The sequence below is a fragment of the Lepidochelys kempii genome, chromosome 12 (assembly GCF_965140285.1).
Source record: "Lepidochelys kempii isolate rLepKem1 chromosome 12, rLepKem1.hap1, whole genome shotgun sequence".
Classification (NCBI taxonomy): Eukaryota; Metazoa; Chordata; order Testudines; family Cheloniidae; genus Lepidochelys; species Lepidochelys kempii.
Genome location: NC_136391.1, coordinates 38,138,876 through 38,161,522, shown reverse-complemented (window position 1 = coordinate 38,161,522; position 22,647 = coordinate 38,138,876). Strand labels below are relative to the sequence as shown.

Below are 22,647 nucleotides of genomic sequence, written 5' to 3'. Positions count from 1 at the left end.
CCACCATGGTGCTTCGTGGGAGCTGTAGCTGGAGGGTGGGGGCACGACAACAGCTAGGTGAAGTTTTTTGGACAAATATATTTCACCAAAAAATTCAGTTTAGGTCACAGGTAGTTTTGCTCGAATTTGGGTTGAATTTGCCAAATAGTTTCAGCTGGGGGAGAAAAAAAGAAAGTTGTTTTGGGTCAAACAAAAGACAACACCGACCCAAAATGAACTTTTTCCCAATTTTTATTTTGTTTCATTTAGGGTTGTTGGTTTTTTGTTTTTGTTTTTTTTGCAGTGGGGGCAGGAAAGCGTTAAGCCTCTTTAAAAAATAATTATTATTCATTCACTGTACTCAGGATCCCATTCTCTATAGGCTGAGCTCTCTAGCTGGAGTACATCTCCCATGGTCTCTTCTCTTGAGCCAATATGGAGTCCTTGGCCATGGTGCACCATGGGAAATGTAGTCTGGCTGGGGAATCTCACCCATAAAAAAGATTAGGGGCAGCAGGCACACAAACTACAGCTCCCATGAGGCACCAAGGCAGCATTTCTGAATCAATTTTTTTATTTTTTTTTGGTTTTTGGCCAAAAAGATCAAAAAGTTCACTTTTGATTGAAAAATTGAAATTTTCCATGAAAAGCAGTTTTCACAAAATCTTGTATTTCATCAAACACAGATCTCCACTGAAAGGCAGTTGGCAGTGAGTTTTCAACCAGCCCTACCTACTGTACCTTTTTATAGGTTATTATTAATCCATGTTTTTAAAGTCTCAAGTCCTGGACATAACACTCCTTCCCTTGGGGGACTTTTCTACTGACTAATTGTTCTTGCAGTGTTCCCGGTAGCCTACATTTTTCTTAATTTCATCCCATTGCTTGGAGTTGCTTGCCCTTCTACAATCCCTCCTTGTCCTTGCTGTATGCATCCTTTGACTAATGGTAAACCATTATCCTACCACGCCCCACTCAGCCAAGCTATAGATGTACCCTTAAAAAATGTTAGTGCCTAGACACTCGGGTAAAGGGAGCACTGCCAATAGACTGACTCTTCTTCACACCCCAGTCAGTCCCTCCAGCTCCTTCAATCATTTTTGTTGCTGATCTCTGAATTCCCTCTAAGTTTTCCAAATCTGTCACTGCAAGTGCCCAGAACTGAGTGCAGTGCTCTGACAAACTCATTTACATAGAAAATAAGAATATAGAATCCTAGAATATCAGGGTTGGAAGGGACCTCAGGAGGTCATCTAGTCCAACCCCCTGCTCAAAGCAGGACCAATCCCCAACTAAATGGCAATAGGATACATTCTACACAATGTAGTTTAAAAAAACAAGTACTAAGTGTACTCAAAATAAATGTCTGGGTTTTTTTGTGTGTGGTCAGTTATTTGAGTCCAGGCTAGAAGGTACTATTGCTATGCACCTACATCTGCAATCATTCTGTCACAGCAGGGTACTGTGTAATAATATCAGCATGATGCATAACTGCAGAAAGCAGTACAGACCTGTCGCTTGTTGACACGTTCTGTTTCTTTCACAGGTGCCAGGTTTAGATAAATTGGCTCCACTGGAGTAGCTGATGGCATTGATATGACTAGTTCCTAAAGTGTTATTTAAGGTGGCAGTGCGAGAGTAGTGGAGATGACACTGATATAGGGAGACCAGATGTCCCGATTATTATCAGGACCAGCCCGATAGCAGGGGCTTTGTCTTCTATACACACTATAGCCCCCCCTCCCAAAAGCCCTGGTGTATGGAGGGCATCACTATGGCCAGTTCCTTAAGGGCTATTTTCCACAGATTCATAAATTAAAAGGCAAGAAGGGACCACCGTTGTCTGGTCTGACACAGGCATAGGACTTCCCTGAGCTAATTCCTGTTTGAACTAGTGCATAGATTGTTTAAGAAAAAAGAAAATCCAATCTTGATTTAAAAACTCTCTGTAATGGAGAATCCACCATAACCCTTGGTAAACAGTGAGGGTAATTAACCATTGGAACAAACTTGTGGTTTATTTCCAGCCTGAATTTGTCTAGCTTCAACTTCCACCCACTGGATCTTCTTGGACCTTTTGTCTGCTATATGAAAGAGCCCATTACCACAATTTTGTACCCTGTGTAGGCGCTTATAGATTGTGATCAAGGCACCCAATATAAGGCGTGTATTTGAATCCTTAGGTCATTCTTGTGGCTCTTCTCTGACCCCTCTCCAATTTAAGGTGCTGCAGCGGCAGTAGTTCTGATAATATGTATATGGCCAATTCCCATACAGTTTCTCAAATATATAAACTCCTTTTTAAAAGTGCTGTAGAAGAAAACAAACGTTCTTGGCCTTTGGTCTCTGGAAGAGCGATTAAAACACTTGCTTTGACGAGTGCAGCATTTTACACTCTGCCTCCTACAACATTCTTCAGAGAGCAAGCAAGACACCCAAAGAATGACTCTGTTCTTGGTGCCTGTTAGTGATGGTGCATGAAACAGACAGGGGACAGTTTGACTTCATCAGCTAGTTTGACCTCAGGGTGCAAGGAGGCAAAACCAATGCAATCAACTGAGTAAAGATGACACAGACAGAATGTGTGCAAAGATCACCAACGTTCTGCTTTCCCTTCCAAAGGGATTGCGCCAGAGGAGCTCAGAGTGCAGAGCTCAGCAGATGCTGGGCTCCTGTCTGTCTCAGAGCTCAACATTGGCAAGATTACCATTTTTAACTCCAAACACAGCCTAATTCAGCAGGGCACTGCCAGCCGAGGTCTTGCTCCAGAAACTGCAGGGCACAATGAGCAAGCTTTCTCCTTCACTGGTGCCAGGCCTTAGAAGGAAGCCGGCTCCAGGCTGTGCCCAGCCACCTGCTGGAAAACTAGAACTCAGCAGGAATCCAGTTCAGCACACTGGAGAAATTTAGAGTCCAAAAACATGCAAACTGTGTAATCACACGCTATTTGGATGGGTCCCTTTGGGGTTTCATACATGCCTATAGCAAGGCTTGGAAGGATTAGCTTTTTCTCAGTAAATGTTGCTAAATGGTGATTTTGCTGTACACACACAAACTGAGAAAAAACATTTCCATCTATACTAATAGACATTGACAGGAAAATTAAGAAAAATGCTACTTGAGAACTTATCCTTAAATCAGACTCAATATTTACTTTGTATATTTTTGACATGTGATGTTGACAAGTAGTGTTTTAATCATTAAAAGGCGTTAACTGTTTGAATCACAATATCTACTGTTACTAAAGATTGTCTGACCCCCCCTCATAATTTCCTGCAACTGTGAAATTTAAATTTAAAAAAGCTAAAATATAAGCCTCAATATTAGCTGCTAGATTCACCAGAAATAAAAATTCTAGATCTAGCTTACAGTCAGGATACTGGTCAGCTCTGGGTAGCTGCCTGGGTAGGGAAACTCCCAGGTGCCATTGCCTGATATACGTGGTGGTGGTGTTTCATTTGGGGGCTTTTCCATCTGTGTCAGTATTGAACCAGTACTCCATAATGTCCTGGTCCAAAAGTGTGGACTGAGCTTCTGGAGGACCACCACAGACACCTCCACTTTGCATTCCAAGTGTAAAGTGCCCATCTTGAATAAAAACACACAGCGCATCATCCCCAAAAGTATCCACACAGGCTCTCCCTGGAGGAAGGACTGCATGTGACAGAGGCTTGTGTTTACCAAACCCCTGAGATGAAGAGTGCATCTACATTGTGATAAAAACCCCACGGCACCAAGCCACAGAGCCCAGGTCAGCTGACTTTGGCTTAGGCTGCAGGGTTAAAAATTGCAGTGTAGATGTTCAGACTGAAGCCTGGGCTCTGAGAGTCTCCTCCCCAAAGGGGTCTCAGAGCCCAGGTGCCAGGCCAAGCCTGGATGTCTACACTGCAATTTAATAGCCTTGCAGCCTGAGTCCCACAGCTAACTTGGGCTCTGAGACTCAGTGCCATGGATTTTTTTTTAATCAGTGTATATGTACCTCAAGAGTCTCCTAGAATTGTAGGACTGGAAGGGAACTCGAGAGGTCATCTGGTCCAGTCCCCTGCACTCCTGGCAGTGGTAGATGAAGGGTATAATGTGCATATTGGGTGGTTTACATTTGGGATTCCTTTGGAGTGAGATATAAATATATCAACTTACACTATTATGTTAGAAAATAAGGACTAGAGACCAGTCTTTGATTGTAAGTAAAGTTCATCATTTTAACTTTTATTATTACAGTACTGACTAGAGTCCATGATCAGGATCCTGTTGTGCTAGGCACTGTACTTATAACCTATGTACATATTGGTCCCAGCCCAAAAGAGCTACCATATAAGTAACAGACCTATAGCATACAAAGGGTTGGAGCCTCAGCTGATCCAAATTCATATACCTCCACAAAGGATCTGTTTGAATTCACGCTGGGTGAGGATCAGCCCTGTAGTCGATTGTCATATCACACTGAGGGCTGATGGTGTCTGGCTAGCCTTGGGATAAAATGCCTGTAGTTGCACTGACAACTGGAGGCTGATTTTCAGTCCAAGGTGCAGTCGTTTTCCTTATGCCCTAAAACCTTGGCTGCTATTTATTAATCATATTTATTTATTAAATCATTATTAGTTCTATAGCACCAGCTGTGAGCCAACCACTGTTGAGACAAGTCTGAAGACATGGCTATTCCCTCAAAGATCTCGTAGTGCAGATGTGATGTTACCAAAGAAAGATGATTCAGCCAGGAAGTTTAACAAGGCACTTGTTAGTTCCATTATATTTGTCCAGAGTGTTGATGTTCTTTAAATATATATACTCGCCTCTCTTCTAACTCTTCTTAGAGGCGAGGACTAAGGTTTGTAGAATTTATGCCTGCCTGCCACACACAATTGTCAATATACAGTTTGCGGCTCTATTGCATCTCTTGAGAGAACTGTTGCACTTTACTTGCAGATGTTTTCAGAGCACATGCTGTTTTATTGTTTGCCCCCTGAATCTTTTGAGACTAAAAACCCCCCAAAAGGCCTCTCCTCTTGTCCTGCTGTTGTGTCCTTCATAATTGTCTAAATTAGGAGAGGGTAGTTTTACAGAGCAGTAAGTTAAAGGCGGGATCGAGAGCCATGAGAATCTATTCTGGGCCCTGATCTTGCTTCCATTCATTCTTCGCAATCACACCTATATTATTGTCAAGCAAACACCCAGGCACAACAATGGGTTTAAGTAACATTACATGGTGTCTGCAATTAGCTACTGCCAGGGAATGCAGGGTCTTGGACCAGTGCTGCGTGATGTCCATTGACATCAGAGCACTCGGGAACTCCCATTCACTCCAAGGGGACCCCACAGAATGGAAGGGGAGACTCATGGAGGACTGCAGACTTGGGGCTCTGCTTGGTGCACCTGGGGTGGGGTTCAGAGGTCGCAATATGGTAAATTTCTGCTCCCCTGACCCTACAGGCCAAACCAATGCCAGTCAAAGTGGACACTGAGGGCATGTCTACACTGCAATTAAAAACCTGCAACTGGCCCATGCCAGCTGACTTGGGCTCGGGCTGTGGGCCTGTTTAATTGCGGTGTAAACACTCAGGGTGGAGCCAGGGCTCTAGGACCCTGCAAGGTGGGAGGGCTGCAGCCTGAGCCTGAACGTCTACACTGCAACTAACCAGCCCCTTAGCCCAAGTCTCAGGAGCTTGAGTCAGCTGACACGGGCCAGCCACAGGTGTCTAACTGCAGCGTAGACATACGTTGGGATGCTCTAATGTCAGGTGGAAAGCCCTCAAGGCTGCCACCAGCCAGAATCCCAAGTGCACAATGTGGTCCAGCTATTCCCCTGACATGCCCCACAACACATCCTTCATAGAAGAGAGGATGGAGAATGGGTGGCATAGAACCAGCTACACCAGCTTTATGTCACTGTGGGATTCCCCTCCATCAGGGAAATCACAGGTCCAGGGCCTCAATCTGGGCTGAGGACCTGGCCCCTCTGTCTGTGGTAACCTGTACTGCTTTGACCTGAGGGTTTGGGTGGGAGAATGCAGCACAGCCTGGTCCCCCTTACATCCCTCTCAACCCACAGAGCTGGACTACTGCAGAACCCCCTATGGGAAGAAGGGCAGCACTTCCCTGTTCTATACATTACTCCCCCCTCAGAGATCCACATGCTCAGGCTTCCCTCTGTTCACGGAAGCGGATGGGAATGTCTGGCCATGAGGGTTGAATACAAGACCCACCAAAGTCAACAGGAGTTTGCCCATTGAGTACAATGAGCTTTGGATGATAACTTGACTGTGGGCATCCGGGGTGGGCCTGAGGCAGCTGTGGTTGCTTAGCCGCTTTTGGGATTTGCCCCTGGTATAGTAAAAATAAATGATATTAATTAAGTGATCTCCATTATAAAATATACCCAATTCCCGCAAAACGGATACAATGCACACCGCTGCACAAAGGCGTGGGTGGGCTTAATTGTTTGTAATGCGCTCTAAGATGCTTGGAAGGAAGGCGGCATTGAAGTGAAAAGTAGAATTATGGTGATCCATACGTTGTATAATAAAATACATAAGTATTCCCAAATAAGTGCAAGTAATCCAGTTAGTGCTAGCCTGAGTATCTCAGGCACTATATTTAACAGCTGTCTCCTTTTTATATGCATGCTGTCTATAGCGTGCACTAGATCTTAATTCCCCAGTTAATTGCTTGATTTTTATTTCCTTGTAAAGCAAGTCCGCCTACATGACACACACATTTTAATTGCTCTTCTCCTGCCTCACGTGGCTGAGTCTAACTTTAAGTAACCTGGGGCTAGCTGCGTGTAAAAAGATGAACTCTGGATATATTACAAAGAACACATGGTCCCCAGCTGAACAGCAAAGCAGCAGTTTCAGCATCGCGTTCTGCTTTTTTGTGAATGGGACTCGCTGAGTTACAAGACTGCAGTGACTTTGGAATGTGCTCGGGAATAGCCGTACTGCCACCCTGTAACCTCCTAGAAACCACTATAAAACTAAGGTTTAAGCTTTCCCTTTGGTATAACCATAACTCTGAGAGCAGCTGCTGTGTTGGGCTGGAGCTGCTGGCATCAGGTATTCAGGGAATTGTTTTTAAAAATAAAGGACTGGGGACAGATCTAAGTGTGGGATGTGGTAGCTGAGTGAGAAAGACATAGGGGGCAGCAGGGGAGGAATGGTCATATAAATGGACAGAGATGAAAATATAGAAATTCCTAACCATGAATAGTTCCTGTTTATTTATATCTTTAACTCCGATCAAAAAGCTGCTGATCACGCATATAGCTAGGTTACGTGACCCTGTGTTCCGATGAGCATTGGCTACCATTGCTCTTCCTCCTCCATTTGTTATCCCCACTTGTGGCCTCTTCTTCCTACTTGGTCCCTAAGTTCTTCTGGACAGGTTTTCAGACAGTGCCTTAGTAGGTTTTCAGACAGTGCCAAGCACCACGGGACCCTGACTTCTGTTGGGCCTCCAAGGTGCTACCATAATATTAACATGACAAATAAAAAATAAGATAACACTATAGTAATGACAGGTTTCAGAGTAACAGCCGTGTTAGTCTGTATTCGCAAAAAGAAAAGGAGTACTTGTGGCACCTTAGAGACTAACCAATTTATTTGAGCATGAGCTTTCGTGAGCTACAGCTCACTTCATCGGATAAATTGGTTAGTCTCTAAGGTGCCACAAGTACTCCTTTTCTTTTTACTATAGTAATGGCTCCAAATATTAAAGCTAATTGTAGAATATCAGGCCATTCGTCTGTAGTAGGGATTTTGGCTGGGGCAGAGCTGGCAAGGGCAGCGGGGGTTGGAGGTCCAGGTCATCCCGCATCTGAATGCTCACAATTGGGTGGAGTGACAGCTCTGGTTTGGTTGAGGTGGACAGGGGAGCCAAATTTGGGGCTGGTTCTGATTCTTCTCCCCTCCCTCCCCTGAACCAATTCACTTATTTCTGATTACTGGGCAACTTGTCAAATTGGAAGGCAGAACTGGCAGTGGGAAAAATAACAACCAAACAGATTTCTGCAGATCTTTTCAGATCTGTTGTGATTTGGCTGACGCTAACAGTGGTGAAGGGATACTAACTAAGAATGGACTGTAATGCCAAGCTTATCTGTTCTGTCTAAGCTATAAGAAGATGGAATAAACTGATTTGAAAGGAAGAGTCTGGCTTTCAGGAATGCCAACAGGTCAGTCGGGGCTTTGTTTGGGGAAAGAGCCAGTCAAGATGTTCATTATATATCTGAAACTCTGCCCTGGCTTTGTGTGAAAGGATTAGGGTATCTGTCAGCCGAGGCTGATTTTATAGCAGCTCTGGAGTTTTGACTTGGTTTGAATTGAAGGGCAAAAGCAGAGTTTGGGGAGGGAGAATGGTAAGCATGCAAAAGACTTGTACTCTGGTTTCTTTGCATTTTGTTACCAAATGGAAAATAGATCTGTCTCCAAATTTTTTTTTGCAAAGGTAACACATTATCTGAGCAAAAATGGGTCTGTGTTCAAATGAGTTGGCTCTATGCTAAAAGTAGGAAGTAAGATGTATTTTTCCCACTTTTGATGTGAGGAAAAAGCCATTTGGTCAAATATTTTGCATTGGGTGAAACACTGTTTTGCAAAATCACATGACATTAAAGGACCATGCTTCTCATGTGATTCTGCACCTCCCAGGCAAACAAACATTTTTATTTTTTCCTTAACCCTAAGGTGAACCCATGCAAACCCAAAGCAAAAGTACATATGGGTGTTATCAGACAGACCCTCCATAAAGACACCGAGGCTTGCAAACAAGGTCCAAAACTCTGAGCTTTATTGGTCATGTATATCTGGAGTCAGTGCTGTGTGAATACTCCTGCAGTAAATACTCCCAACGTGTATTGAGATCAGTCTAGAACCTGCTGAAGAGTAAAGAGGGGATAGACTCTTTGGGGTCCCAAAACCTCACCTCTAACTTTCACACAATTCTCTGTGCTTCGCTGAGTCCTGGGGTTCACCACAGCTGCAGGACCAGGCCCTAATGACCAGATTCTCAAAGACATTTAGGTGCCTACAGCCCATTCCTGCTCCCTGTGGAGTCAATAGCTAAATTCCCATCGACTTCAATGAGGGTGTGATGCTTTCTCAGGGCATGTAGGACTGGAAATCACCTTGTTACCCTCCAGTGTGAGGGAGACTTTCTCAGGGTAGCTGGATGCCAGCTCTTTGACATTGCCAGCCTGTCAGCCACTCAAGCACTCTCCTCAGGGCTCTGCCAGTCCCTGCTTACTACCACAGCAGCGAGATGCATTTATAATAAAAACAAGAAGTTTATTAATGAAGAATAGAGATGCAAATGGATAGTGAGTAAGAATACTGGAAGTAGAACTGGTTACATACCCGAAACGCAATCCTAAGTCTAGAGGCCTTACTGGTTTTCAGTCCTAACCACGTTCCTGGTTATTTCATGAACACAACACCCACTTTAAGAGGTTTCCTCAGTAAATGGCTGCTAAATTGTCTTCTTGCTTTTCATTGCTTTGTTCCCCAAAGACAGGATGTCCCTGGCGTCTGGTTGCCGGGTGTCTGGTTTTTGACTGGAATGCCCAGTCGAAAAGGGGCCCTAGCAGCTCCGGTCAGCACTGCTGACTGGGCCATTAAAAGTCCAGTTGGCAGCACAGCGGGGCTAAGGCAGGCTCCCTGTCTGCCCTGGCTCTGCGCAGCTCCCCGGGCGCAGCCGGCATATCTGACCCCTAGGTGCAGGGGTGGTCGTGGAAGCTCCGTGTGCTGCCCCCCGCGCCTAGGCACAGTGCCAAGACACCTGGCCACGCGTCCGCCTAGGGGCTAGACTTGCTGGCCGCTTCCGGGAGCAGCGTGGAGCCAGGGCAGGCAGGGAGTCCGCCTTAGCCCCACTGCACCACGGACCATGAACCGCCTGAGGTAAGCACTGCCCAGCCGGAGCCTGCACCCCGAACCTCCTGTCTGAAGTCAGAACTCCCTCCCACATCCTAACTCCCTCCCAGAGCCCACACCCCTCCCCCTCCCCCAGCCTAACTCCCTCCCAGAACCCACATCCCCACCCTCACCCAAACTCCCTCCTGGAGTCTGCACCCTCTCCCACACTCCAACCCCCTGCCCCATCCCGGAGCCCCCTCCTGCACCCCAAAACCCTCGTCCCCGGCCCTACCCCAGAGCCCACACCCCCAGCTGGAGCCTGCACCCCCTCCCGCACCTCAACCTCCTGCCACAGCCCTGAGCCCACTTCCGCACTCCAAACCCCTTGGCCCCAGGCCAGAGCCCCCTCATTCACCCAAAACCCCTCATCCCCAGAGCCTACACCCCAGCCGGAGCCTGCCCCCCCGCCCCCGCACCCTAACCCTCTTCCCCAGCCTGGTGAAAGTGAGTGAGGGTGGGGGAGAATGAGGGATGGAGGAAGTGGGGGCTGGAGTGAGTGGGGGGGGCGGAGGCTCAGAGAAGGGGTGGGGCAGGAATGGGGCCTCGGGGAACAGGGCGGGGAAAAGGTGTTTGCTTTTGTGCAGTTAGACAGTTGGCAATTTAAAACTGTATCCATTATTTAAGAGTTGTGATGCCCCGCCAGGATCACTGTGCAAGGTGCTGTACAAAGACACGGTCCCAGCCATGAAAAGCTGCTGGTTTAATTAAACCTTGAGGCAAAGATGCAAGAAGTGACTGTGACCTACCAAGAACTCAGGCTGGTGCATTTAGCAGCACAGTGGGACTATTCACTGATACGGCAAGTGCATTCTGCCAGCATGTACGTGGGACATTAAGTAATATGACTGATGCATTCTGTCTGGCTTAGACTGTAACTGGCATTTTCAGCAGCATGCCCGAGTCTCCTGCTTGTTCAGACCTGCAACATTCACCAGCAATGAAGCAGTTAAGGAACAAGTGGCTTCATCATGGCAGATGAGGAACTGTCTCAAGTTTTCCTAAGGGGCCAAGGCTGGCTCCGCTGGATTCATTTAATCTATTAGGTCAATATGTAATCAGGCCATTTTTTTTAAATGCATGTTTATCATCCTGGGGGAGGAGAATATCTTCTCTCTCCATTCCATAGCTCTTTGTGTGCTTTTCTAATTAAAAAAAAAACAAAAACAAAGCAGGAATATTCACTTAGATATGAACTGTAAGAAATGTTTTTAAGGAAATTTAAGAAGCAGCATTTTTCAGGGCTTTTAATATCTATACCTTTCCCCTGGAAATACCACAAAGTAATCCTAGCACATGGCTGGATTTCATATTTTAAGATCAGTGCTAGTTTTAGGTGTCCTAGCTACACAAAAGAGTAGAAACAGCCATAAACCCTTTGTGTATGGAATGCTTGGATAGAAGTTCTACCACATTTATCAACTCTCTGGGGGAACTGTGGGGGAAAAAATCCATATCCAAGAGGTTCTAGCTGAGTAAACCTGCGCTCCAAACCAGGAAATCTCTGCTAATGTGACAGTGAGGATGCCATTTTGTAGCAGCGTTTGGAAGTGGTGTATTCTCCTGCTGTTGGTTCATTATTGGTAATTGATTATGCAGACTTTTCTATGGTGTAGCTCCTGAGTGACTGTCAGATACAAATAACACTTAGCTCTGATACAGAGCTTTTCCCCGAGAGATCTCAAAGTGCTTTCCAAAGGAGGATCACTATGATTATCCAAATTTTACAGATGGGGAAACTGAGTCACCAACAAGGATGTGACTTGCCCAAGGCTACATAAGAGACCAGTGGCAGAGCTGGGAATAGAAAGCAGATCTCCTGAATTCCTTAACCGCAGGAACATCAGGGGATCATCCCCATGTCTAACTCCTAGGGGCCAAACACTCCCAAACTTTGGGGAAGTTAAGATTTTGGCCCAGGTCTGAATTTTGCATCTATCTCTATTGGCTTGTCCATGAAAATAGTTTTGTTCCTTCAAGTTCATCTGATCCTGTTGCTTAAAACTTGACATTTATGTAGTGCTTTTCATCGTCAGTGTGATTTCAAATATTGACAAACTCTTGATGTCCGGTGAGGAAGGGGAATCCCATTTTACAGATGGGAAAATTGACCCAGAGCTGTGAAATGACTTGTCCAAGGCTACAGACAGGACTCATTGCAAGAGCCAGGGTTGTTAGTGTTATTTATTAAGCCCTGACTGTGTGCTTAGTGCTGTTCATAAAAGAAGATACAATCCCTTCTTTGAGAAACTGACAATCTTGAGACAATTTAGACAAGATTCCTGATTCCCAGTCCTGTGTGCAGGCCACTATTCCATGCCTCAGTCAGTAGGCCACTCCCCTTTCACTCGACAACCCCCTTCCCTTTTGAAGTCATAATCATCTGTAGGATATCACAGTTTGTTGCCATGAGATAACAGCGATGCCTTCGGGAGGGAAGAAGCAAGAGGTTCAGAGAAGCTTGTAGGATCCAAACCCAAAGCCAGTTTTCCTGCAGTTATCTCTTGAAAATAAACAATGAGAGGGGGAAGACGAGGAGGAAATATCTAACTTCTGTGGCGTTAGTCCAGATTTATACTGGTGTACGCTGAGAGCAGAACCCAACTCCTACTCCCTTGACTTCAGTGGATTTCTCCAGATTTACATTAGTGTAACTGAGAGGACAATCTAACTATTAGGGCTCATCTATATGGAGAAGCTATTCTGGATTAAGGTAGAGTGTAAACCTAAAGTGCAATAGCTATTACGGAATAACTCTCCATGGGAACAATCTTATTCTGGAGTAAGAGTTTCCACATAGGGATCTGCTCTGAAATAGACATTCTGGTCAATCGTCCAATATAGACAAGTCCTTACCCCATTAACTTCAGAGGGGCTACTCTGTATTTACACCAGTGTATGTGAGAGCAGAATCTGGCCATAAATGCATCAAACCTACAAGCCCCAAAAAATGAAAAGCAAAAGTCTCTGCTCAGAGCTGGTAAATGAATCCCTCAGCAGAAGGGAGTAGGGTGAAGGCTGTGTACATGACGTAACGCTCTCCAAAGAGGGATTATCCAAGAAACCAGCTAATGAAGGAGAAACACTGAAATCAATAGGTCCAGACAGCCATTGGGAAGGCTTTTGCCTGCCTACGGCAATGCTCAGTAGCAGCCCTTCTGTTCTCAGGTTCTGTCTGGAAGCGACTGAGGACTGATTGAGATGGCAGCTTTATCATCTCCGCACTCGCACTAGAGGGTGCAAACTGGAACTGAATTATTAATAGCCACTGCAGACTGCCTGGCTTCCATCTCCAGCCATCTGGATTCCTCTGGCTGCAGGAGCAGCTAATTCAAATACACCTTTGCAGGGAGGGGAAGGAGAAAGCAGGAAGCTCCCTAGCCTGGTCACACCTGCAGATACCTGCCAGGCCTGCCAGGCCTGCAGATACCTGCCAGGGCTATGCAATGTGCTTCTGTCCCCTAGTGCATGCCCAGTCCCTGCAGCCATCTCATGGGTACCTTCAAATGAGCAGGCCGTCATCAGCCAAATGCCCGTACCCCTCTTCAGCCCTTTTGATGAATAACTGTAGTTCATTCCTTCTATTTACAGCATCCCCTGCCTCTGGGGCTGGAAGGGAGATTCCATGAAGGGAAAAAGTACATGCTACCATTATAGACTGTGCTATAGATATAGGGTCAGATCTATCCCTGGTGTAACTCCATTGAAGTCAAGGCACTTGCCCCATTCAGCTCAGCACTGTTGACAATCTCCCTGCAGTGGCTTTAGGGTAGTGTGTGAACTCATCTGGGAGTCCACCCGCCCTTCTATGACTGAGGACACTGGATGCTTCTTCCTCTAGCACTGGCTTGCACTGTTCTTGGCTCAGCTGGAGGACGTTCTCCAGAGCAACATGAGCTACTCTCTCCACTTCAGAAGCAATCTAGGACTCAGCATGCCACCTTCCTAATACTCCCAGAGCCTACTGACCCTGGGGAAGCGGTTATGGGGTGGGGATACGAATTCAGACCCCTTGCACTGAGCTGCCAGTGGGCCCATCAGACCATCCAGCCTTCTTCCATTTTACTCCTGCCATCCCTCCCTGTTTCCTCCTGATCTTCTTCACAGCTGTTCTTCTCCCCCATGACTCCTGTGCTGTGAACATTTCCCAGCTGCTCCCAGAGGCTCACACCCTGCAAACCACCCAGAGATCGGCAAGCCTTTCAGGGAATAACTGTTAGAGGGAGGAGGAGCTAATGGGCATTAATTCACAGCACAGGCAGAGTCTATTCCAGAAAAGCTTGCAGCTTTACAGCCAGGGGAATGGGCAGAGTGGACACGGGGCGGGGGGGTGTGTGTGCTTCCTGGATAGAGCTGTTGGGTGACCGCAACCAGTTCTCAACCCTTTTCCTCCTCTGGTGCTACAGTACAGATCCAAGGGATGCTATCACCTCCTCCCCTGCCCTGAGGATCCTGTCTGCTCAGTCCAGTTCTAATGCCTTGGACAGAAAGATCATGCCTCTCTTTACAAAGGCTCATCATGAAAAATGCAATGGCTAACACCCTGGCCCTGCTGAGGGACATGCCTCATATGAAGTGTAAACTGCAAGTGGAATGTAATTCTTACAGTAAGAATTGTTCCTAAAAATGCAGCTCAGGCTTGCAGTCCACTCTGACTGCACCTCAAAACCTCATCCACAGCTCAGTCTTTATCTCTGGCGGCAGGACCATAAGTGGGAGGAACGATGGCTTTGAGTTGAAGGCGTGGGACCAGGATTAGGAGTTAAAAGGTGTGGGTCTGCCCTGGCTCCCTGGGAGACCTAAAGCCAGTCACCTGATCTCCTGCTGTGACAGAGGCGAGGCGTGGGGGAGCATCTGGAGTTACATGCCCCCCACCCCAATTTGCTGCTTAGCTTATACTGAGCATGCTCAGTAACACTACTGAAGCCAGCTGCCCTCACTCTGCACCCCACCCTGCTATCGGCAGTCAAGGGTCATCTCTGTCTCGCGCTGCCTCAGTTTTGCTGTCTGTCCAAAGGCCATTCGCTGACAGGGTCAGTGTGAGGTCAAGCAAGGAGGGGCCAAGGGAGGGAATGTGCTGGAAGGTTTGACACTAAGGACCTGATTCTCCGTGGCCTTATTTCATTGCTTACAGGTGTGTAAAAATAGGATTGCCAGGTGGCCGGTTTTCGACCAGAACATCCAGTTGAAAAAGGAACCTAGCAGCATCGACCGGATGCCAAAAGTCCAGTTGTCTGCAGTAACCGGCCTCTGGCCAGGGATAGGGGGAGGCGGGAAGATCAGCAGCTGTTGCTGGAGCCACATGGAGGAGCTGCTCTCTGCTCAGCTGCTGACGCCTGACAGAGAGCAGTGGCTGCTGAGAGGTAGGTGGTGCCGCCCCCGCTTTCTGCCACAGCCCCTGTCTGCGCCGGGAACCAGAGCCTCCTTGGGCCCGCTTGAACCCCGGCGACAGGAGGAGCCACAGAAGGCGACCGGCACAATAGACCACAGAGAATCCGAAGCCTTAGCGGAGACCTCAATGCAGAGAGTGGTAGGAAAAGACTTAGGGAGGGTGATGGAGTGGTACCTCCCACCCGGGAAACCTCAGCGTGTTTCGGTAGGACCCCCCCGCTGAGTCAGTAGCAAATTGCTCCGTCACTGTTAGGGCCCTGGGTCGGGGCCCGGTGGAGTCGAGTGGGCCTGGGCCTCTCTACCGGGGTTGCCACACCCCTTGGTGGGCACCCCCCGCCCTTGAACTCTGGCCGCTAGGCCACGCTGCCGTGTGTCCCAAGGGTGGCTCTGTTGAATTCTGGCTGCTAGACCACGCTGCCCTGCGTCCCAAGGGTGGCTCTGTTGAACTCTGGCCGCTAAGCCACGCTGCTCTGCGTCCCAAGGGTGGCTCTGTTGAATTCCGGCGGCTAGGCCACGCTGCCCTGTGTCCCAAGGGCGGCTCTATTGAACTCTGGCTGCCAGGCTGCGTTGCAGTGATTTATGAAGGCAGTAATACAGTGCCTGTACTCAGGCGCGAACTGTTTACCACAGCAATTAACTAGCTGTGGATAAATTCCAGGTTCCTGCTTGTCACATAAGTTTGACTCACCTGTTACCTCTGTGCTATTCCCTCCCCATCCCCAGATCAGGCACTTTTCCTAATTAAGAAGAAAAAGCAGCTACTGTGACCTGACATGATGTTATTCAAGAGGAAGACACTTGCTCTGGTTCTTTGCAGCGAGAGTAAAAACAGGTGCCATGAATAACAAAGAGGAAGCCTCACTTTCTGCTGCTGGTGATTTCCAAGCCCTAGCTCAGTTGACTTACTGGCCTAGTGGATGGGAGGAAGCAGTAGATGTGACAAGATGTGACAGATCTTTGTTTAGTATGGCTTTTGACCCGTCCCACATGACATTCTCATAAGCAAATGCAGGAAATTTGGATCTAGATGAAATTACTATCAGGTGGGTGCACAACTGGTTGGAAGACTGTACTCAAAGAGTAATTATCAATGGTTCAGTCTCAAACTGGGAAGGCGTATCTAGTAGGATCCCACATCGGTCAGCCCTGGGCCTGGTACTATACAATGTTTTCATTAATGACTTGGATCCTGGAGTGGAGAGTATGCTTATAAAATTTGCAGATGACATCAAGCTGTGTGGGATTGCAAGCACTTTGGAGGACAGGATTAGCATTAAAAATGACCTTGACAAATTAGAAAATTGGTCTGATATCAACAAGATGAAAGTCAATAAAGATAAGTGCAAAGTGTTACACTTAGGAAGGAAAACTCAAGTGCACAGTTACAAAATGGGGAATAACCAGTACTGCTGAGATGGTTCTGGGGGTTATAGTGGATCCTAAATTGAATATGAGTCCACAATATGATACAACTGCGAAAAAGGCTAATACAGTATCCTGCTGGAAGGTGTTAACAGGAGTGCTGTCGGGAAGACAAGGGAGGTAATTGTCCCACTTTATTCAGCAGTGCTGTGGCCTCAGCTGGAGCACTGTGTCCAATTCTGGATGCCACACTTTAGGAAAGATGTGGACAAATTGAAGAGAGTCCAGAGGAGAGCAACTAATATGATAAAAGATTTAGAAAACCGGATCTATAAGGAAAGGTTAAAAAACTGGGCATGTTTAGTCTTGAGAAAAGAAAACTGAGGAGGAACCTAAGAACAGTCTTCCAATATGTTAATGGCAGTTATAAAGAGGACTGGCATCAGTTGTTCTCCATGTCCACTGAAGATAGGATAAGAAGTTATGGGCTTAATCTGCAGCAAGGGAGATTTAGATATTAGAAAATATTCTAACTATCCGAGTAGTTAACTTTGGAGTAGGCTTCCAAGGGAAGTTGTAGAATCCTCATCTTTGGAGGTTTTTAAGAACAAGCTGGACAAACAACTGTCAGGGATGGTCTAGGTTTACTTGGCCCTGCCTCAGCGTAAGAGGCTGGACTTGATGACTTCTCAAGGTCCCTTCCAGCCTGACTTTTCTATGGTTCCATGATAAATTTCCTGTCTAAGTTCTGTCCACACCCGTCTGAAATAGTGGAACCCATTCCTCAACTCACAAGTCAGGATGGTGAGTGGGCCTGGGCAGACTCCCATCGGTAAGCATTTGATACGCTGGAACAAATGATAACCAGTGCTGCTGTCCTGAAGCACTGCAGCCAGGAGAGCCACTTGCATCAGAGAAAGGACTGGCTGTAGTTCTTGCAGGATCAGCCAGCTACTTTTCAAATTCAAGATGAGCTGAGTGTGCAGGATTGAGCTGTTGTTCCTGCCTCATTCCATAGGCATGCCATGCAAAAAAAGACATGCTTCACACCTGAACATTGACAGTTGTCTTAGACAGGCTCAAGAGGGTGTTGACTGGCCAGGAATGAATACACAGCTCCACTCCTAGATAGAAGGGTGGGACACCTGCTAGATGTGTGATAACTGCCAGCAGAAAGAAACTGTTTTCCATGAGCTGCCCACCTGTTCATGGGGAAAGGTGGGAGTGGACTTATTTACCTTCAATATAAAAAGCAGTACTTGATTACAGTGGATGACTCTTCAAATTTTGGGGAGGTTGATGCCGCGGCACAAAATGAGATCAAACAAGCTAGAGACATAAAGGATAACAATAAACATTCTACAAATACATTGGAAGCAAGAGGAAGACCAAGGACAGGGTAGGCCCATTACTCATTGAGGGGGGCGGGGAATAATAATGGAAAATGTGGAAATGGCAGAGGTGCTTAATGACTTCTTTGTTTCAGTTTTCACCAAGAAAGTTGGTGGCGATTGGATGTCTAACGTAGTGAATGCCAGTGAAAATGAGGTAGGATTAGAGACTAAAACAGGAAAAGAACAAGTTAAAAATTACTTAGACAAATCAGATGTCTTCAAGTCACCAGGGCCTGATGTAATGCATCCTAGAATACTCAAGGAGCTGACTGAGGAGATATCTGAGCCATTAGCAATTATCTTTGATAAGTCATGGAAGATGGGAGAGATTCCAGAAGACTGGAAAAGGACAAATATAGTGTCCATCTATATAAAGGGAAATAAGAACAACCCAGGGAATTACAGACCAGTCAGTTTAACTTCTGTATCCGGAAAGATAATGGAGCAAATAATTAAGCAATCAATTTGCAAACATCTAGAAGGTAATAAGGTGATAACTAACAGTCAGCATGGATATGTCAAAAACAAATCATGTCAGACCAACCTGATAGCTTTCTCTGACAGGGTAACAAGCCTTGTGGATACGGGGGAAGCAGTAGACATCTTGAATTTAGTAAAGCTTTTGATACTGTCCCGCTTGACCTTCTCGTAAATAAACTATGGAAATGCAACCTAGATGGAGCTACTATAAGGTGGGTGCATAACTGGTTGGAAAACCATTCCCAGAGAGTAGTTATCAGTGGTTCATGGTCATGCTGGAAGGGCATAACAAGAGGGGTCCCACAGTTCTGGGTCCGGTTCTGTTCAATATCTTCATCAATGATTTAGATAATGGCATAGAGAGTACATTTATAAAGTTTGAGGACGATACCAAGATGGGAGGGGTTACAAGTGCTTTGGAGGATAGGATTAAAATTCAAAATGATCTGGACAAACTGGAGAAATGGTCTGAAGTAAACAGGATGAAATTCAATAAGGACAAATGCAAAGTATTCCATTTAGGAAGAAACAATCAGTTGCATGCATACAAAATGGGAAATGACTGCCTCGGAAGGAGTCCTGCAGAAAGGGATCTGGAGGTCATATTGGACCACAAGCTAAATATGCGTCAACAGTGTAACACTGTTGCAAAAAAAGCAAACATCATTCTGGGATGTATGAGCTGGAGTGTTGTAAGCAAGACCTGAGAAGTAATTCTTCCGCTCTACTCTGCTCTGATTAGGCCTCAACTGGAGTATCGTGTCCAGTTCTGGGCACCACATTTCAGGAAGGATGTGCACAAATTGGAGAGAGTCCAGAGAAGAGCAACAAAAATGATTAAAGGTCTAGAAAACATCACCTTTGAGGGAAGATTGAAAAAATTGGGTTTGTTTAGTCTTGAAAAGAGAAGATGGAGAGGGGATATGATAACAGTTTTCAAGTATGTGAAAGGTTGTTACAAGGAGGTGGAAGAAAAATTGTTTTTCTTAACCTCTGAGGATAGGACAAGAAGCAGTGGACTTAAATTGCAGCAAGGGAGGTTTAGGTTGGACATTAGGAAAAACTTCCTAACTGTCAGGATGGTTAAGCATGGGAATAAATTGCCTAGGAAGGTTGTGGAATCTCCACCATTGGGGATTTTTAAGAGCAGGTTAGACAAACACCTGTCAGGGATGGTCTAGATAATTAGTCCTGCCACGAGTGCAGGGGACCAGATTAGATGACCTCTCGAGGTCCCTTCCAGTTTTTGATTCTATAATTAGATACCAGAAGAAGTGGACTAAAGGACTGCTGAGGGGTGCAGTGGCACCTAAATCATATAAGGTGACTACGCCAGAAGGACAGGTGATCCAAAGGAACAGGAGGGACTTATGAGCCAACAGACACAGCATCTGGAGAGTCTACAGAGATCACCACGGATCAGAGAGACAGAACCATCTGGAGGCCAACCCCACAGGGAGGGAGCAGATTTCACAAGATTTCTAGACTTGGTGACAGGGAGACAGAGATCCTGACTTGTGCTGTGGTTGGCTGTTGAGGAGACCAATCTAGCTCAAAGACTATGTGACCAGCTGAGTCTGTGGTAAAGATGAGCCTCCAGCTCAGCTATCTAGCAACCTGAGGCCGAAGGAACTCGGGATGGGGGTCTGGCTGCCAATTCTTTGTTTTTAATGTTGGAAAAATAGGGGCAACATATCACGATCAGTGGAACTGGAATCAGAGGGCCCATGTTCCCTGGAAGGTCTGTTATTGAGGAGACAGCAGCAAAACAGGGAATGTGGAGAATTGGGCAGGAAGCAACTCTGGGATGTGGACGGAGCAGTCCACAGGATTTACTAAAGTTCCACTTGTTCAACTTAACCTGCATTCAGCTTCCCTCTTTGCTCATGAAACAATGCTGATCTCCTCTCCCAGGGGTTTCATTTCTTTGCCCCCTTAGTGCAAAGAGGATGGAGGTAAGCAGCACTGAAATGTTATTTACCAACTGCTACGTAATTAACGTCTGAAGAGGGAGACGTGTTTCCAGCCACCTGTCACTTCTAATGAAGCTATTGAGGGCACCAGGCAAGCAGGCAACTGATTAAGACACCTTGTGTCACCCGCCTTGTCTCTCTAAGACAACGCAGACAGGAAATACTTGGCTACAGGAAATCAAGATGCTTAGCCTATATCCAAGTTCCTTCTGTCTCCTCCCCATCCCCCAGTCGACTTTCAGGAGCATTACAAGCCCAAAAGAACTGCTGGCAGGGTGGGGGTGGCATGCCCTACTAGAACATCCCTTTGCACACACTCTTCTCCTCCTCCTTCATCCCACAGACAGCACAATTAACAGCGCAACAGCTAGAGCTCTGAGGGGAAGAGAAAACCCTGTGCTTCCAGATGGGATCTTGCAGGCAATGCAGTCTGCTGCAAGGTGCCTTCGCTAGCTGCTCTGTTGCTCACCCATGCACCCAGAGCCTCCCAGGCCAATAAGAGATGTGACCCCCCACATGCACTGACCCCAGAGGTTACAGCAAATCCCAACAGCACATGACCGGATGGGTACCTGGGGGGCGGTGCCAGCAGCCAAAGGGTTACAGAGAGCTGGGCATTGGACTATAGAGTCCATGGCAGCTGCGCAGCCTCTGGATGGGCTCTGGTTTCACTCCCAGGAGGCTGTAATTGATTGGAAGGAGCCAGAGATGCCAACCCTGTCCCGCCACCCCCACAATTAGCAGCATAACAACTCCAGCAGGCTGCAGCCTCTATGTAGCAGAAGTGGCAGCTTGTTACAGGGAGGGGGAAGGGGAGATGCCTGTGCTCATGGCAGCAGCCCAGGATGCTGTGTAGTGTTAACAGAGCACTTTAAGGAGAGGCTGTTGTATCTGGAAAGCAGCCTCCTCTGTATGCTCCCCAAAGCCCTCACAGAATAAACAGGAGAGGAAGATGGGGAGAACCGTTGTTCTCAACAGCATGCCGCTCCCTTTCACCCCTAAACCCCTGCTCACCAAAATATCTGCCCTGCGAGCAGAGGTTAGACCCCGAAGAGGGAGAAGTGCCAGTGGTGTCATGAAATGCACCAGAGACTTTGCTGTTGATTTCACCGTAAAGGTGCTCAGATACCACAGTGATGGGTGGCAGGATAGAACCCTAAGGTAGATAGAGGGGATATAAAGTGTCTGGGGATATAAAGTGTCTGGGGATATAAAGAGAAAAGGTTTAGCAGGAACCTTCCAGGCAGTGGAGGGGTGAAAATACCCAACTCACATGGGAGTGTGGTGAGTCTGTAAAGCAAGGGCTGGCAATGTACAGCCTTACCTGGAGCAGTAAGTATTATTATTCACAATGACACTGTGGGGACTGCATTGGAACAGGGCAACAAACACATCCTGCCGTGCTGCAGATTCAGTGCACCAGACAGCAATGCCCCGGTGCTTTGTTTGGAAGTCTGAACAGGAACTGGAAAGAGGTGGCCTGTGTCTTACTTTCTGACTCGCTCTTGTGGTTTGGAGAGAGCAGGTTTCCGTGACACTACTGGCTGTTCGTTGTGCACACAATGGTCGGCTCGGATACTTAAAGAGTAAATGTGAAATACAGGCATTCCACCTGCTTCCTACTCACAGCCTTTTGCAGAGGGGGTGTGGAGAGCCCTACACACGCATACCGCTTGCATGCACACCCCTTTCAAATACACCCCTTCCATACGTGCTTCCACAACTACGTGCAAAGGCAGCATGTTACAAAGCGCCTGTAAGCAGGAGGCAAAACGTTGGCGAAGGAATCCCAAGCAATCCTAAAAAAGAGGAGCCTGAGCAGTGGAGAATGTGCCATCTGCTGAAGATCTACATCGTCTATATTAAATACACCCCACCTCTCTCCCCCCGCCCCACTTCAGTGCAGCATTACGGTAGAGATTTTAAATGCACAAAAAGACGGAGTTATAGTTCCCAGAGCAGTCATAACTCTGCCTGTTTGGACATGTGTAGCATTTAGTTTGGCTGCATATGCTGCCGACTTTAATGATTTAGGGTTGGATCCTGAATTCTTTTCACATTCCAAAACTCCCACTGGCTCCAAGCAAGCCTGGTGTAGGCTTTGAATGAGCCCATGGCCCTGCGTGTGCTTTCACATCAAAACCACACAAAGTGCATAGCTTCACC

At 46.8% G+C, this 22,647-nt stretch overlaps 1 protein-coding gene across 3 annotated transcripts in view; it reads right to left on the bottom strand.

Moving 5' to 3' along the window:
- JPH3 (junctophilin 3) overlaps positions 1–22,647 on the bottom strand; it is a 126,200-nt gene that overhangs the window by 41,054 nt on the left and 62,499 nt on the right. The gene's annotated exons all lie outside the window — the stretch shown is intronic.